The sequence below is a fragment of the Watersipora subatra genome, chromosome 8, assembly GCF_963576615.1.
Source record: "Watersipora subatra chromosome 8, tzWatSuba1.1, whole genome shotgun sequence".
NCBI classification, from domain to species: domain Eukaryota; kingdom Metazoa; phylum Bryozoa; class Gymnolaemata; order Cheilostomatida; family Watersiporidae; genus Watersipora; species Watersipora subatra.
This window is the reverse complement of record NC_088715.1, coordinates 27924672-27939189: the sequence shown is the minus strand read 5'-3', so window position 1 is coordinate 27939189 and position 14518 is coordinate 27924672. Positions and strand designations below refer to the sequence as shown.

Below are 14518 nucleotides of genomic sequence, written 5' to 3'. Positions count from 1 at the left end.
AAGTGTGATTACATAATAATAACTTCATGCTTTCAACTAATGACAAAGTTATTTATCTGTAGAATAACTGGATAGAAGGTCTTCTATTGTAGAGGCAGCGCTGCCAGTGAATACTCATCAACAAATTATTGTGCATTCTAAAATACGCTTTAATATTTTCGTTGTTGTTATAATTTTTTATATAATTTATGTATCTATAAGTAAGCAGTCTCCGTCTAAGAATATGCAGTGAAATGCGAACCCTGTGTGTTCACTTAATTTAACTTCTACCATCAGCATTCACTTCCATTAAGTGTTATAGTTTACCTTTAGCTTCAGTTTCTAAGAAATTCGATTCATTAAGGTTAGATCAACACCCGATTTTTAGTGATCTAGTTTAAAATCTCGCTCATTCTTGCTAAAGTGCTCGATATTATAGTTTTAAACTGACCTGTTCATATCATGCTGCAGTTTTTATCAACGGGTAGGCTCTCTGCTTCTGTGACATCTTAGGCTTCCTAGCCATACATGTCTAACAGAGTTAATAAACAGTGGAAAATCTCACCTTCTTCGATTTGATACACTCTTCTTAAGGTCAAATATATTTGCTTAAGGTTCTCTGAAATTTATAAATACACGTTTTTATTATACGAAACAAACTTGGTTAATGTCTCAGAAATTAATGTTGAGTCAATCCAGTTAACTTATACGAGAGTTGGGGGGTACACTCATATCTATTTGTTTCAATAGTAATTGTCATAAAAATCACTCAGCGATGACAAATCACACCAGTGAAGATATGTATACAGATGTTATTGCTAATTACATTATAATTCTTACTATAATAAGAGTCGTGTCAATCCATCTATCCAGAGCCACGATTAGAGGTTGGAAAATAGATCACTCTCAGCAGGAGTCTAACTCACAACTTTCCACTTCGTAAAGTAACGCTCACATGCACTAATCAGCTGCCTTGCCATGTTTCAGAATAGTTGTGCAATTATTTATTACACATGATGATGTCTCATGGCATAAACAGCCAAGGTGCTTGTATATATCTATATTCAGGCTTATAACAGCTTGTAAATCTCACAGATTTTGAACTAAGGAAATTTATCGAAATATTTAAGGTTTCTTCCCTTCGGATGCCGCATAAAACTTTGAAAACAAGATAAGCCGAGAAAATATAATGTGTTTCTCTCTCATTATTTTTAGTAATCAGCAGACGTATTCAGGTGTGATTGCTATGGTCACTGTATGACAATGTATTCACCAGCTTAGTCTGCTCTCTCAATGAAATACTTTAAAAAATTCAGCGTGCTTTATGTATTACCTGTTGGTATACAGTTTATGATGTAAAATTATGTCAAAATGTTTTAAAATGTTGGCTTATAGTTTTGGAAGATTGGAATAATTTATTATAAGGCTCGCGTCCATCCATCTATTCAAAGCTACACAAATAGCGTTAGGAAAAAACTATGCACCATCTGGGATTTGAACCCATGGTCACAGCGTTCATAGACAGACACATACGCACCATAGCACCACTGAACCACCTTGCAACATCATGAAAAAATCATGGACATACTGATTAAACCTGACGAGCTCTCACAGTGCAAAAAACAGCCAGCGTATTAGTTTATATAATTTCTAAAGTATATAACCATTTTAGAATTTAAACAATTCGGTTTCAAACAGCTTTTTAATTGGATTGTGGGTTCTATCAGGTCAGACTATATGTACGCAGTTCCATTACAGCTAGTTGTCTCCACCCTCACCAGAGCTCGCCAGTAGAGTATGGAGTGACATGATGAACATGAATAACCTCGCTGTGGTGCCAGGTGATTTGTTCTCGAGCAATTAAAGGGTTTTTGTGTGTGCCAGCTGCAAAGCTGATTGTACATTAGCCAATCATCGAGCAGATTTTGCAAAAGTTTTGATTGGCTGATAAATTAAAAAAAATTGCTACATCGGTGCAATTTCAGCTTAGTGGTTTTATCTGATTTGATCATAATTTATTTCACTGTCCAATTCAGATTTCAGCAAATCAGGGCACGTGGCCATAACTAAAAAGATATAATAAATAAAAAAATATTTTAAAAATTGGTTGAATTACAGTTCGAACTTATAGAACTTTCAAACCAATGTTTAACCCCAGCAGCCAATCAGATCAGTTTGTGCAGTTCCTTTTTCATTATAGAAGATTGATGAACTCATTTGGGAAGAAATCGAAAAAACCGCAATGCTTCTGACAAAACCGCAACGTTTCTCACAAAACCGCAATGTTTCTCACAAAACCGCAGCGTTTTTCACAAAACCGCAACATTTCTCACAAAACCGCAATGTTTTATGCCATATTGAACAGTTAAAATAATTTCCGGTGTAAAGTCAAAGATATGCTCATGTTTTACATAATATATGGAGGTTGGAAAGTTTGTGTAGTAAGGTTGAGTTTTGAGTTTAAGTTTTGTAAGATGATCGAGCGGAAGTTTGAATTTATAAGTAACCAATGAAAAATCTTACTAATGGTGATAGCATAGAGTTATCACTCTAGGGGGAGATAACTCTATGGGTGATAGCTTGGGCTTGCAGCTCATGTTCATCCTAATGACGAGCGTCTATCGCTTTACTAAGGGTGCATCTTGTAGGTTTATGTCACATATTTATAACTTGTATCCAGGAGAGTAACTGTGATTATTTGTAGTATAAATAATAGTAATTTCAATAAGGTTGGTGGAATTTTAAACTCATAAATGGGAGTCATTTGATTTTTTATAATTTCGAGCATTTGTAGAGTTTTTAATATAAAGGTAAAAATAATCCTATTTATTGTTATTACCTTTCCTATTTATTAGGTTCTCTGAAATACTAGCATAAGAAATATTTCGCAGAGTAGCTGTAGTCCTGAATTTTGAATTATAGTTCCTAAGTTAAATAATACATTGAGCATGACTATAGAGTTATTTTTTATCCAATAGTAATCAATAGCATGTGCCGCCATAGCTCAGTGGCTAGAGCGCCTGTCTAGTAAACAGGAGGTCATGAGTTCGATCCTCATTGGTGGCTTGGTTTTTTCATCAGTATGTATAACCCCAGTATATAGATTCAGCACGCGACTGGAAATGTATTTTCCATGTATAGTGACTGCCTGTACCAGTGTGACTAAGTATGTACACAGTGTTAACACCACAACTTGGTCCATGGTTATCTTAAGCTAGAAATATCTAGAGACACAAGAGCCTTCATTATTTTCAATGAAACTAAAGCAATAGACGCACCTGATCGCAATAGATGCATAAAATAGACCTGATCACCACTCTTTTGTTGAGTATTTTTATTTGTGACTGTCAGTTAAAAATAAAATAGTACTAACAAAAGTGAAGGTAATTTCTATACCTGAAATATCTAGCACGAAAAGCTGTCATATACTATTTATGTGGCAATGCGCCAAACAGAAACTATAAGCTATTCTGAGCTTCAAGTAGCCTTACTCATGTTTTTGCTGATGCAATACTACCTTGTTGTGAAGATTTGTGGACATTTTGCCATCAAATCTGCATTCCTCTTTTTTCTTAGTTTCTTTTCCGTCATTTATATTTTTATTGTCCACAAAGATGATGCAGAAAAACGAGAATTCATACTCAACTTGCTCAAGAATATTTGTGTGCTCGTGACAAACCACAAGCTATAGGATTCTGTTGTAAGATGTGTTATGCAATTGCAAAGTCTCAATCATTTTCCCAGGTTGGAATTGTCAATCTTTCACGGATAGCTTTTTAGTTTCCCCTATTTATCATTTCACTTAGCCTTTAATTTGATTCATCCAATGAGCATGTACTTCATCAGGAAGCTTCACTTTTTCTAAATGCTAGATAATCCCGCTATACTTAAACAAGCCTACGGCTTACGCCAGCTAAGTTTCCCATAAAATCACAAGTTTTGCTGAGTGTAATTCAGTTGCTGCTGGGTAGGTCAGTTGGGTTGAGCTGTCTAAGGAAGGGAGTGCTTGTTGGCTTTGGTTTCCATGACCATGGCTGCCTTGCGGATGGTTTGGTTCAGTCTGCTCTTTATCTCAACCGTGAAGGGTGAGTATGTATAGTTTTTTTCGGTGTTCTCTGTAAATAAAACTGTTTTTTTTTAATTTCTTTTTTTAATTTCTTTATCTTGGTATGTAATACATAGCAATTTCCAATGCACAATTATTTATTGAATCTACATTTTGATGTCTTTGTTTTAGGCCAGGCCACTAGTGCTGCAAGTGCGTATGGCACGTACTTCAGAATGGTGTTTATTGACAATTTTGTTGATTACCCGCTGAAGCGCCCAGTTGATCTCTACGTCTGCAACAAAGGCACATATAACAACGAAGTGAATGTAACTATTCCCTACTACAATCGCGGCGATTGTCCCAAGTCTGTCGTCGACCTCGTCGCTCCTCGAGATTGCCATCGCTTCAAGCTTTGCGATAAGATCAGGTAATTGCCAATCGACTTAATTTGATCAATTCTTTATACATGTTTTGGTACAACTGTTTAAATAATTTTGAGTAATGCAAATTAGATTGTTACGTTAGGAATGTAAAACCTATACAAACATGAGCAAAACATGTAATCGTTGCCTTTGTTGGTAATTATTTGCAAGCCATTTGCAATAACCTTGCAAGTGGCTACTTCAACCACTTGCAAGGTTATTTAATTTTTCAAAAAAACATTTTTAGAACATTCATATAAAAAATAGTTATTTCCAAAAACGAAAAATCATGGCGGCTGAATTTGAATTTATATATGTAGATAAGCACAATATATCGAACATTACTATTCATTTTAGATTGCTGGTTTTTCCCACATTTACATTAGATAAAACAAACTTGCATTGTGCAGGCTAGCCAGGTGTTGCGTGCTCAGCCATTTCAAAAAAGGAGTTATCATTAGTTGATTGGGATTATTGACCATAAAAGAATTGACCATAAAAATCTCTCACAATCATTCACTGCCATATTGAATTCCATTTCTCAAATGTCACCTGTTGGTAAAGCAAGTTTTCTGCTTAAAGCAAATTGGTACCGATTGCATAACTGATAAGTGCTCTATATATTTTAAACTATACCAAATGACATCTGTGGTTTTAGGCACACTTATGCTGATGGGTCTTTATCCAGGAAGGTAGTCGAGATCTTTGCCCAATCGCCAATATCTGTGCAAGGTTTTAATGTAGAAAAATTCTCTGCCGATGCATACCACATCATACCATGGGAGTTGAACAATCATGTCCATTACGTTATGTCTTACACTCTGCAGAGCATACAAACACAGTTTGCCATTGTTGCCAAGGTAACAAATACACAAATACTGTACCATTTTCATTAGTTACACAAGATTATTATCTGATGTAAATGAACTTGTAATGTTACTAGGAGACCACAAGTATCAGAATAACGATTCCCCAACGACGTGGAGAAACGATCACAGTGGACTACAATGGCCTACGATACAGCAACGGTATGAGTGTAGATTCATCTGTCCTGTTACCGAATTACTAAAATGTATCTTGTTTTATGGTTTCATCATTTTTGTTTTAGGAGAGTCCTTCACCTTCGAGCTCAAGCCTGAGAATAGCTATCTCGCACAATCTGCTGGAGATCTTACTGGAGTAATGATTCAATCTAGTCGTCGTGTAGCTGTATTCACAGGAAATGTTCGAACATTCAATGACTATAATGAGACATCTCGCGACCATCTAGTTGAGCAGGTACGAATTCTAATTTTGTTACGGAGTTACTGAGCTAATTTTTTATAGTGAACAAAGGATTATGCCTTCTATCATGGTCTCCTGCAATGTTCCTTGCTCTTTCAGGTACCTGGAACGCATAGATGGGGTAAAGATTTTATATATGTGCCTACACCAAGGGCAGTAAAAGGTGATGTCTTGAAAATGATAGCATTGTCGGAAGGAACGCGCATAGAGTTCATATCTGAAACTCGTACGCGGCAGATAATTATTGGAAGTAAGTGTTGCGTCTTATCTTCTATGTGACTGTTAGTCAAACTAGTCATGGTGCTGGGCTACTTCAACCACTTGCAAGGTTATTTAATTTTTCAAAAAAACATTTTTAGAACATTCATATAAAAAATAGTTATTTCCAAAAACGAAAAATCATGGCGGCTGAATTTGAATTTATATATGTAGATAAGCACAATATATCGAACAAAGTAAACATGTGAACTGCAGCATGAGCTGATGATTTGGCAAGTCTTCATCTGTGTGTGCCTCAAATTGGTAGTTGTGTTCTATTTTGTCTCATTGAATGCTTTATTTGCCAGAATCACCACTGACTCTAGAGTTGTCAGAATTGACGCATATACGAGCGCAGAAGGCGATACTAGTTGCTGTCTTCGTTCGCTCACAAGATGGTCGCGAATCTGGGATATATGATCCCGCGGATCCATCCATGTATATTCTGCCAAGTGTCGAACAGTTTGCTGGCGAGTTCCTGATGCCAAGGTTTCGAGATGCTGAAGAACATGACTACCAAAAAGTGTGGGCTTTGGTGGCAGTTCCTGATGACCAAGTTCTAAATTTGATGGTAGATGGTGTCCGTGCAGATTTGACATCGCTGAGTAGCGTCTCTAAAAGCCGAGCTTTGCCTTTTATCGCTGGTGCAGTGGCTGTTAACCCGAGCAGAATGCACCGCTTTGTTATGAATGGAGCTGTAAGTACATGTCCACATCAAGTAGAAGTTTACAAGACATTTACAAGATGTCCAATTTATTTTAACGAGTTGCCTAACTGCTACAGTTTATTGTTATATTTTAGAAGTTTATGGCTATCGGATACGGAGCCAAAGATCGAGAATCATTTGCTTCAACTTTGGGCTATCGGTTCAATTTGTTTGGTTGTGAAGAAACGGACATGCTCAAGGTCGGTGATGGCATTGACAACGATTGCGACAATGTTGTCGATGAAGAAATCTGTGGCAACCAGAAAGACGACGATAAGGATGGACTTGTCGATGAAGATTGTAAAAGTAAGTCTCGTTATAGCTGCATATTTTGTGTATTTTGTCATAACCGAAAATTACTGTCCGATGCTATGCTTGCAGGTGATTTCATACCTCCCACCTACAAAGATGCGTCTGGAACACACTTCGTTGTTGGCTTTATGTCGAATGTAGTGCGCGACATGTCGACTGCAAGCTTTGCCGATCAGGTTGAGCTGTACATAGCATCGATGGAGGATGGTACTGTTTTAACGGTCACCTCACCAATGTACGATGGCCCCGGTGCTCCAATGGTGAGTATGGAGGCATCATAGCATTGCTTTGCTCCAACACTGAAATTTTCGGTTTACATTATAGCAATTGTCTCTTGCAGTTTAAAGATGTTGCCGCCAGTAAAGGGAGTGTGATCCAACTCCCTATAAGCTCTAACATGAAACAAACTTCAGCAGACAGCACCCTGATTGGCCGGTCAACTATTTCGAACAAGGGCATTAACATCGTTTCTAATCGGCCAGTCGCTGTTTATGGAATCAGCAAGAATAAGTATTCCACAGATAGCTTCTTTGCCCTTCCAGTCGATGTGTTGGGAAGCGAGTACTACGCGTTCTGCAACAGTCCGATTGTCCTCGCTGAGGATAGATGTCAGTTGGCAGTCGTGGCTGTACAGAACAATACCAGGATCAATATCGATGTACGCAGTGGTATCACCATGCACGGGATAGAAACTGTGCCAGAGATTGTAGGCCCTGTAAGTATTGCTTATAAAATATTTCCAGGTTTACATCTTTTTAAAGCAGATTCTGTAATAGTTATAATCCATTTTTGCAGACAACAGTCACTGTGATGCTCCAAAGCTTTCAAGTTCTCGAGGTTCAGTCGGTAGATGATATAACCGGGACCCGAGTGTACACTGCAGATGGCACCCCCTTCTCATTTTTCTCTGGTAATGTTCGAGCTCGGGTACCAGCTCAAGAAATCTCTGCAAGCCATCTTGTGGAGCAGCTCCTTCCTACCAACTCTTGGGGGAAAGCGTTTGCCACAATGGCAACTACTGGTATGTATCCACGAGGTTGAAGGTCCAAGTTCGGTTCCAAGTTTTAAAAACGTTTCCACATTTCATAACTTTTCATTTAGGCCAAAGCAATGACGGCGACTTGTTCAAGATCATAGCAAAAGAGGATAACAGCCAGTTGACATTCTTCTATTATGACGACTCCCAAATTCCTCGTGAAATTTCCTTCACTCTGCAACGAGGTGACCATCGAGAAATCTTCATGAACAACTCATTTCCAATTCATATAGAGGTAATGTTTATATCATTGTTCGATAATGTTGATAATAAATATGGAAACAGAAAGACTGTCGGTCTATTTATCCGGGTGTGACCGAGTTTGAGCTTAGCACAAAGCAATCTTCTACATAGTTATATAATTTATAATTGTACGAGATAATGGATAAAGATAAATCGCTAATATTGATCATGAATTTGATCATAATAATAGAAGTACTAAAAAGTTGACTGACTATAGTAATCATAACTTTTTGATACAATACAGATAATGGATATAATTTTAGTAAACCTAGTGAGATTGGTAAAAGCAGCATTACTTGGTAACAGTAAATAGTAAGCAAGCTCTGTGAATAGCAACTAGAGAATTTGAATGGCATATTATGATTTTGCAGGCTGACAAGCCAGTTCTTGTGATGCAAATTACAAAGTCGGCGCCTCTGAACAATATGATCAATAGCCCATCAGTTATCATGGTGGTTCCTGAAGACATGTGGACTAGAGATTACCGATTTGTCACGCCACTGTCCAGCCAGAAGTGAGTTCTTGATGAAGGCTTTCTTATAATTTAGTGATTTTCTTATGATTTAGATTCTTATGATTTAGGGTGAACCACGGCTTACCCATTGCTCACTGGCCGTTGTGTTTGCAGAAGTCACGGTTTTCAACTATCCTTCAACAACTACATAATTTTGACTGTCAGAAGACGATTTAAAAATGGGCTTTACCTTCTCGACACTGAAGGTAGACAGATAAACATGGGCACTCAGACAGGTTGGAGGTCAATGTCAGGCAATTTGGATATTGAAGGATTGGTTTTTCGACTTCCACGAGGTCAAGGTAAAACAATGATAGCCAAATTGTATTGTTTGTTTCTAAACTTCAAATGAAATGTTTGAAATAAATTACTTTAATTTGCTCCCAGGTTATAAAGTAAATTAATGATTAAATTTAACAGGTCAGATGTTTATCGGCAACAGGAACCCAGATGCTACTTGGATGGCGCTCCTTTATGGCAAGGCAAACATGGAAACCTATGGAAGTGCCATTGGAATGAGGTTCACCTCGCAATATAGTGTAAGCTGCTAAAAAATTGTACTTGTTACCCCCAGGGACCATCAGTCCTAAAAGCTCAATGAATACTTGTGATTTTAGGGCTGTGTCAATGGTGTAATGAAACCAGGTGACAAAATAGACAATGATTGTGATGGGAATGTTGATGAGGAGATGTCTAATGGAGTTGATGATGATGGAGATGGTAAAGTGGATGAAGATCTCGGGCTACAGCCCACAGGTTACAAGTACATCTTTGTAAGTCAACTTCAGTATTTAAATACAGTGCTAGCTTTTGCATCTATCTTACAAGCTTGGTCTTTTAGAGTTAGCTTCATTTTGAAAGCCTTTTGGTTATAGGCGTTTCAGGAGAACTTGGTCGAATATCCGAGGCACTACGCCTTGGAAATGTATGTTGGACCGATGAGAGAGGTGACAAGCACGTGCCGCATGCAGACTCCTGAAAGGTATGCCGACCCTACGTATGACATCACGACAGTCATCCACGACCCAGCTAGGAAATCGGACAAAATACAGGTAAAGCTCTCAATTTGCTCTAGATGTTGTGATTAGCCATTTTTTCTTGTTTTATATTAAAGGATAAACATTTGGAATGGCAGCCTACAAGAGCCTATAAGAGCATAAAAGCATGCCACTTCATAAGTAGCTGCCGCCTCATGGTCTAGGCCCTAGAACACTCGATATGTGAATGACATGTTGACAATTCGATTACCAGAAAACTGCTGGTGGTGACTAGAATGACGTCCACTACAACTGTACTGCAGTAACTGGGCACCTTCAGTTGTCTTGCCACTTGGCTAAGACATGGTGACATTGTTGTGCCACTATGTTTTAAAAACAAGCATACACGATAATTTTACACGATAATTGAGGGATTGCTCACATAAACATATTCGAGTTACTTTGTAATCTATGCATGAATATAAAATCCATATCCTTGCTAATATCTAAAAAGATAACATACGATAATCGCTTTTACGATTGCTTCACTCGTAGAAGCAATCATGATAGAACTAGCTAGTTCTAGAATGTTCCCGTTTTTTCTCTTTCCAGTTGTTCTGCCAGGATAACACGCACATGCATTGTTTGATAAACAAATTTTTATTTTAGTTTGCCGTTGCCTCCTCTCTTCGTACCAGAGGCACTAATTTACGACACTCGGCTATTGTAATGACATGTGACCAGCCTGTCACCGTCATGGGTATCAACAAGGAAACCTACTCTACTGATGCGTTCACAGTCCTGGAGGAGAGTTTATTAGGTATAGGCTAATCATGAAGATACGTTGCTTTAAACATCGGTGAGAAACATGGTCACTCTTTTTTGTTTTGTGTTACAGGGAAGGAGTATTATTCTGTGAGTTTTTCTCCAGCCAGTTTGCGCACGCAATTTGCTGTGATTGCCGTTGAGAATGGAACAACAATCGTGGAAGTTGCCCTCAAAACACCAATAATTTGGAACAGGAGTGAACGTAGCCATGTAAATGTTCATCTCGCCCAGTATCAAGTATTCCAGGTATGATCTATGGCTCCATCAACATGGTATACAAATATTAAAAATGGTAGGATGACCTGGATTAGTTTTAAAGCCTCTAACTTGCACTTGATATTAGATTAGCATCAAGTATTACAAACATCTTGCTTGCTACGACATTGAAGTTTTCTTGGTCCCTGTCGATAACAAAAATTTTTATTACGCAAGTTTACTTATTCCTTTAATTTATATTAGTTATTTTTTAGACTCGGAATTGTGTTTAAAAAGTTTGAAACATCATGACTATCAACTTGCTTTTAAAAATATGACTAGTCTAATTATCTAACTTATGTCTCGCAGTTTTAGTCAGAAGCTTTCGATGGGCAAATATTCTTTGTTTTCGCAGGCTCAAAGTGGCGATGATCTCACTGGATCGCATATAATTGCCAACAAACCGGTTGCCGTGTTTTCTGGTAACATACGAACCAAAGTTGACCTGTCTGAATCGCGTGATCACCTGGCTTCTCAGATTCCTCCAGTGACCTCTTGGGGGATGAGATTTAACATAGTTCCTACCTGGTTCAGGTCAGTAGCAACTGACTACCTCTAGACCTCATTGTAGTGATATATTTGCCGCTTCATTTTTATTTATTTTTACAGATCTGTTGGAGACATATTCAGGGTTGTTGCTGAGGAAGATAATACAGTAATCTCGTGGAACATGGAAACGACACGCATAGCACGTGCTGGAGGTTATGTTGATCTTAATTTGGGCACTATGCTAGCTTTCCTGCTGACATCGACAAGGTAATTTACACAGGATTTTTCTATCGTAGTTTTATGATTTTAAGTTGTATTATGTATGGATGTATTAATGTAATGTAATTAATGTAATAAATTTTATTATTCATTATATTATAGGCCGGTTTTGGTGATGCAAATTGTCAAATCGCAAGCATCTGCTTATAACCGTGAACCAGCGGACCCATGTTGGCATGTAGTCCTTCCAGAAGAGTTGTACACCAATAAGACTACAGTGGTAACTCCTTTATACAGTCGAGGGTCATACAAAGATGGTGAACACTTCAAGAACTATCTCACCATCATTACTCCACAGCAAACCGAAAATGGTTAGTTGACAACCGCCAAATATTACAAATATATATCATAATTATTAATATAAATATTCATTTATATTAATGGTATAAACATATTATAATAATCAAATAATATAGTAAATAATATACAATGCGAATAATATAAAACTCCTTGCTACTTTGACTTACTTTTAAGCACCTTCGAATCGCAGTAACTGCGATCTTGTAAAATGAAACATTGTAACTGTTTTTGCTGAACACTAAGCGCGTTAATTTCTTAAATTTTCTTTGTCACAAGAATTGCGTGGCTGCGTTTTTCTTGTTTAAACTATTGTTTAACCACCTTTTCAAATACAGCTGAATAAAATTTTATGCAGAAACTTGCTCATGACTTACAGACCAATGATATTTTCATAAACCTTAACCAGAGATAACACAACTTAGCACTGTTCAACCATCAGGCATTCCTGGCCTCCAGGAATGACTACACAAGTGACTACTACCAGTTTATCTGCTTCCTGATTTTACTTCACAAACTCTAATTGTATCAATGATGTGGCTCAGGTGTCAGTTATGTTCCCCTTACACTGAAACATATTATCATTTGTTTAGCTTGATCCTCTTGGCACTTACAGGTATCAGAGTGAACGGGATGTCGGTTGGCAGTAACCCAGATATTATAGACGCGAGTACAGTAGCCAAGCTCCGTACCTATCGTCGTAGAACAATTCTTGGGTCGAACTATGTTGCTATTGACCTGATCATCCAAAAACCCGGTCTCGGTACTTATGAGATTATAAACATCAACCCTAGTGTTAAGTTCTCTGGTTACTTGGTTGGAGTCGCTGACAGGGAGAGTTATTGCGTGCCATTAGGAAACCAATGAATGTTGTTTGTTACCTCTTAATAATTGTTGTAGATGAATATTTTAATGGTTATTAAAAAAGCTATTTTGACATGAATACATTGTTTATCAAAAAATATACCCACAATCCTATTGTATTGATGCTATAGTTTCTTGTCATTTGCTAGCAAGCTCAAGGGTGCTCATTGTTGATGTATCAACCATAGCAATACAAATGCAACGTGGTTCCAGCTATCAGGTGCTCAGAAGCAAACATAACTTGTTACATTTTGTCTGCCACTTTGAGAAACTGTTGCATTGTACACTCACCAAAACAGCAACGTTGTCGATGGAGAGCTGAACATTTCTATAGATGCCAGTAACCATGACTCCGATCTATTAAGTTGAAAAGGTTCAAAGGTTTCTTTATAAGAAGTGTTGCACCAAAGCAGGGCGGTCAGTGTCTAAAAATGACTTGCTGACAGAGGGAAGGGTAACCCAACTAGCTCCGGGGAGTGTCGTACTGCTTTGCACTCAAAACTTGTACGGATGTAAGTTTATTTACAGAAATATGTATTGGGATTTGAACCCACTCCTACAAACTCTATCAATCTCCAACCGCATTATTAGTTGCATCATTAAGTTGCAGAGTTTTGCAAAAAAATATTGAACATCATGTGACAAGAAAATAACCAAATTTCATGGCTGCGCCACCGAAATAAAGAGATTGCAATCTACTGCGGCTCTTCGTTTTTGAGCATTTAAGAGCTTGTAATCACATTTCCACATATTTTGCACCTACAACACAACAGAGTAAGACATGGTGAATCTTTTAACACCAAATAACTGTAATGTGAAGTTTATTGCAAGTCAACCTTTAAGTTAAATGCCTGCTTGAGTTAAAAGATCTGCTGGTCAAGCAAACGTGAGCATAGATGTGACCAAAAATTCCAGGCATGAGGTTTACCTGCTTTTTATCCTTTCTAAATAAGGCTAAACAGGTGCCATGCATATTTAGCATTAGTACCTGCTGTAAAGTACCTGCTGATAGTTGTACTTTCAGCAGGTACTTTACACAAATACCTTACTACTGCTAAATAAGCTATTTAAATGTTAACATAAACTTTATCGCTATTCTTTGTGGCTACATAGCGAGAGTTCTATAGGCGTACTCACCAAAGTTAAACCTTTTTGGTTCAAATATGCAGTATGTCAAACAGCTATTTTGAGATGTTTTGAGACATCGCAGCTCACTGTTTCTTTTTGGCGTGGCGAAGAGAGCCATTCAGCTATAATATTAACTACCGGACAATCAATTAAAAACAACCTCTGAACCAATTAAAAAACCTCTTTCACTCAGCTGTCTCCAAAAATTTTTCTATTTAAACAGTTTTTTCTTGTGGTCAAACAATTTTCCTTTAATTATCTTGAAATTATTGTCTCTTAACCAACTTCAAAGATTTTCTCATCTATTTCACTCTTCTAGCTTCGATGCACGAAAAATCTCATTTTTTATCTTTTTGGGGACTCAAAGATCTTGGTAGGGCAGCCAGTGTTTAAAAGAGGCTTTTGATAGAGAAAAGGGGAACCCAAATAGCTCAAAAGATTGTTGTACTGCTTTGTCATGAAACTCATATAGGGATTTAATATCGCATGCAGAAACTTGTTAAAAAAAAACTTTTTGTCAGAAGTGGGATTCGAACCCACGCCTACAAGAGTAGACTGCGACCTGAACGCAGCGCCTTAGACCGCTCGGCCATCCTGAC

General features: G+C 37.6%; 2 non-coding genes across 2 annotated transcripts; one reads left to right on the top strand and one right to left on the bottom strand.

Annotated features, from left to right (window-relative positions):
* Positions 1-2972: 2972 nt before the first annotated feature.
* Positions 2973-3045, top strand: Trnat-agu (transfer RNA threonine (anticodon AGU)). The gene has a single exon. It is a non-coding gene; the product is annotated as a tRNA-Thr (tRNA).
* Positions 3046-14434: 11389 nt separating this feature from the next.
* Positions 14435-14518, bottom strand: Trnal-cag (transfer RNA leucine (anticodon CAG)). The gene has a single exon. It is a non-coding gene; the product is annotated as a tRNA-Leu (tRNA).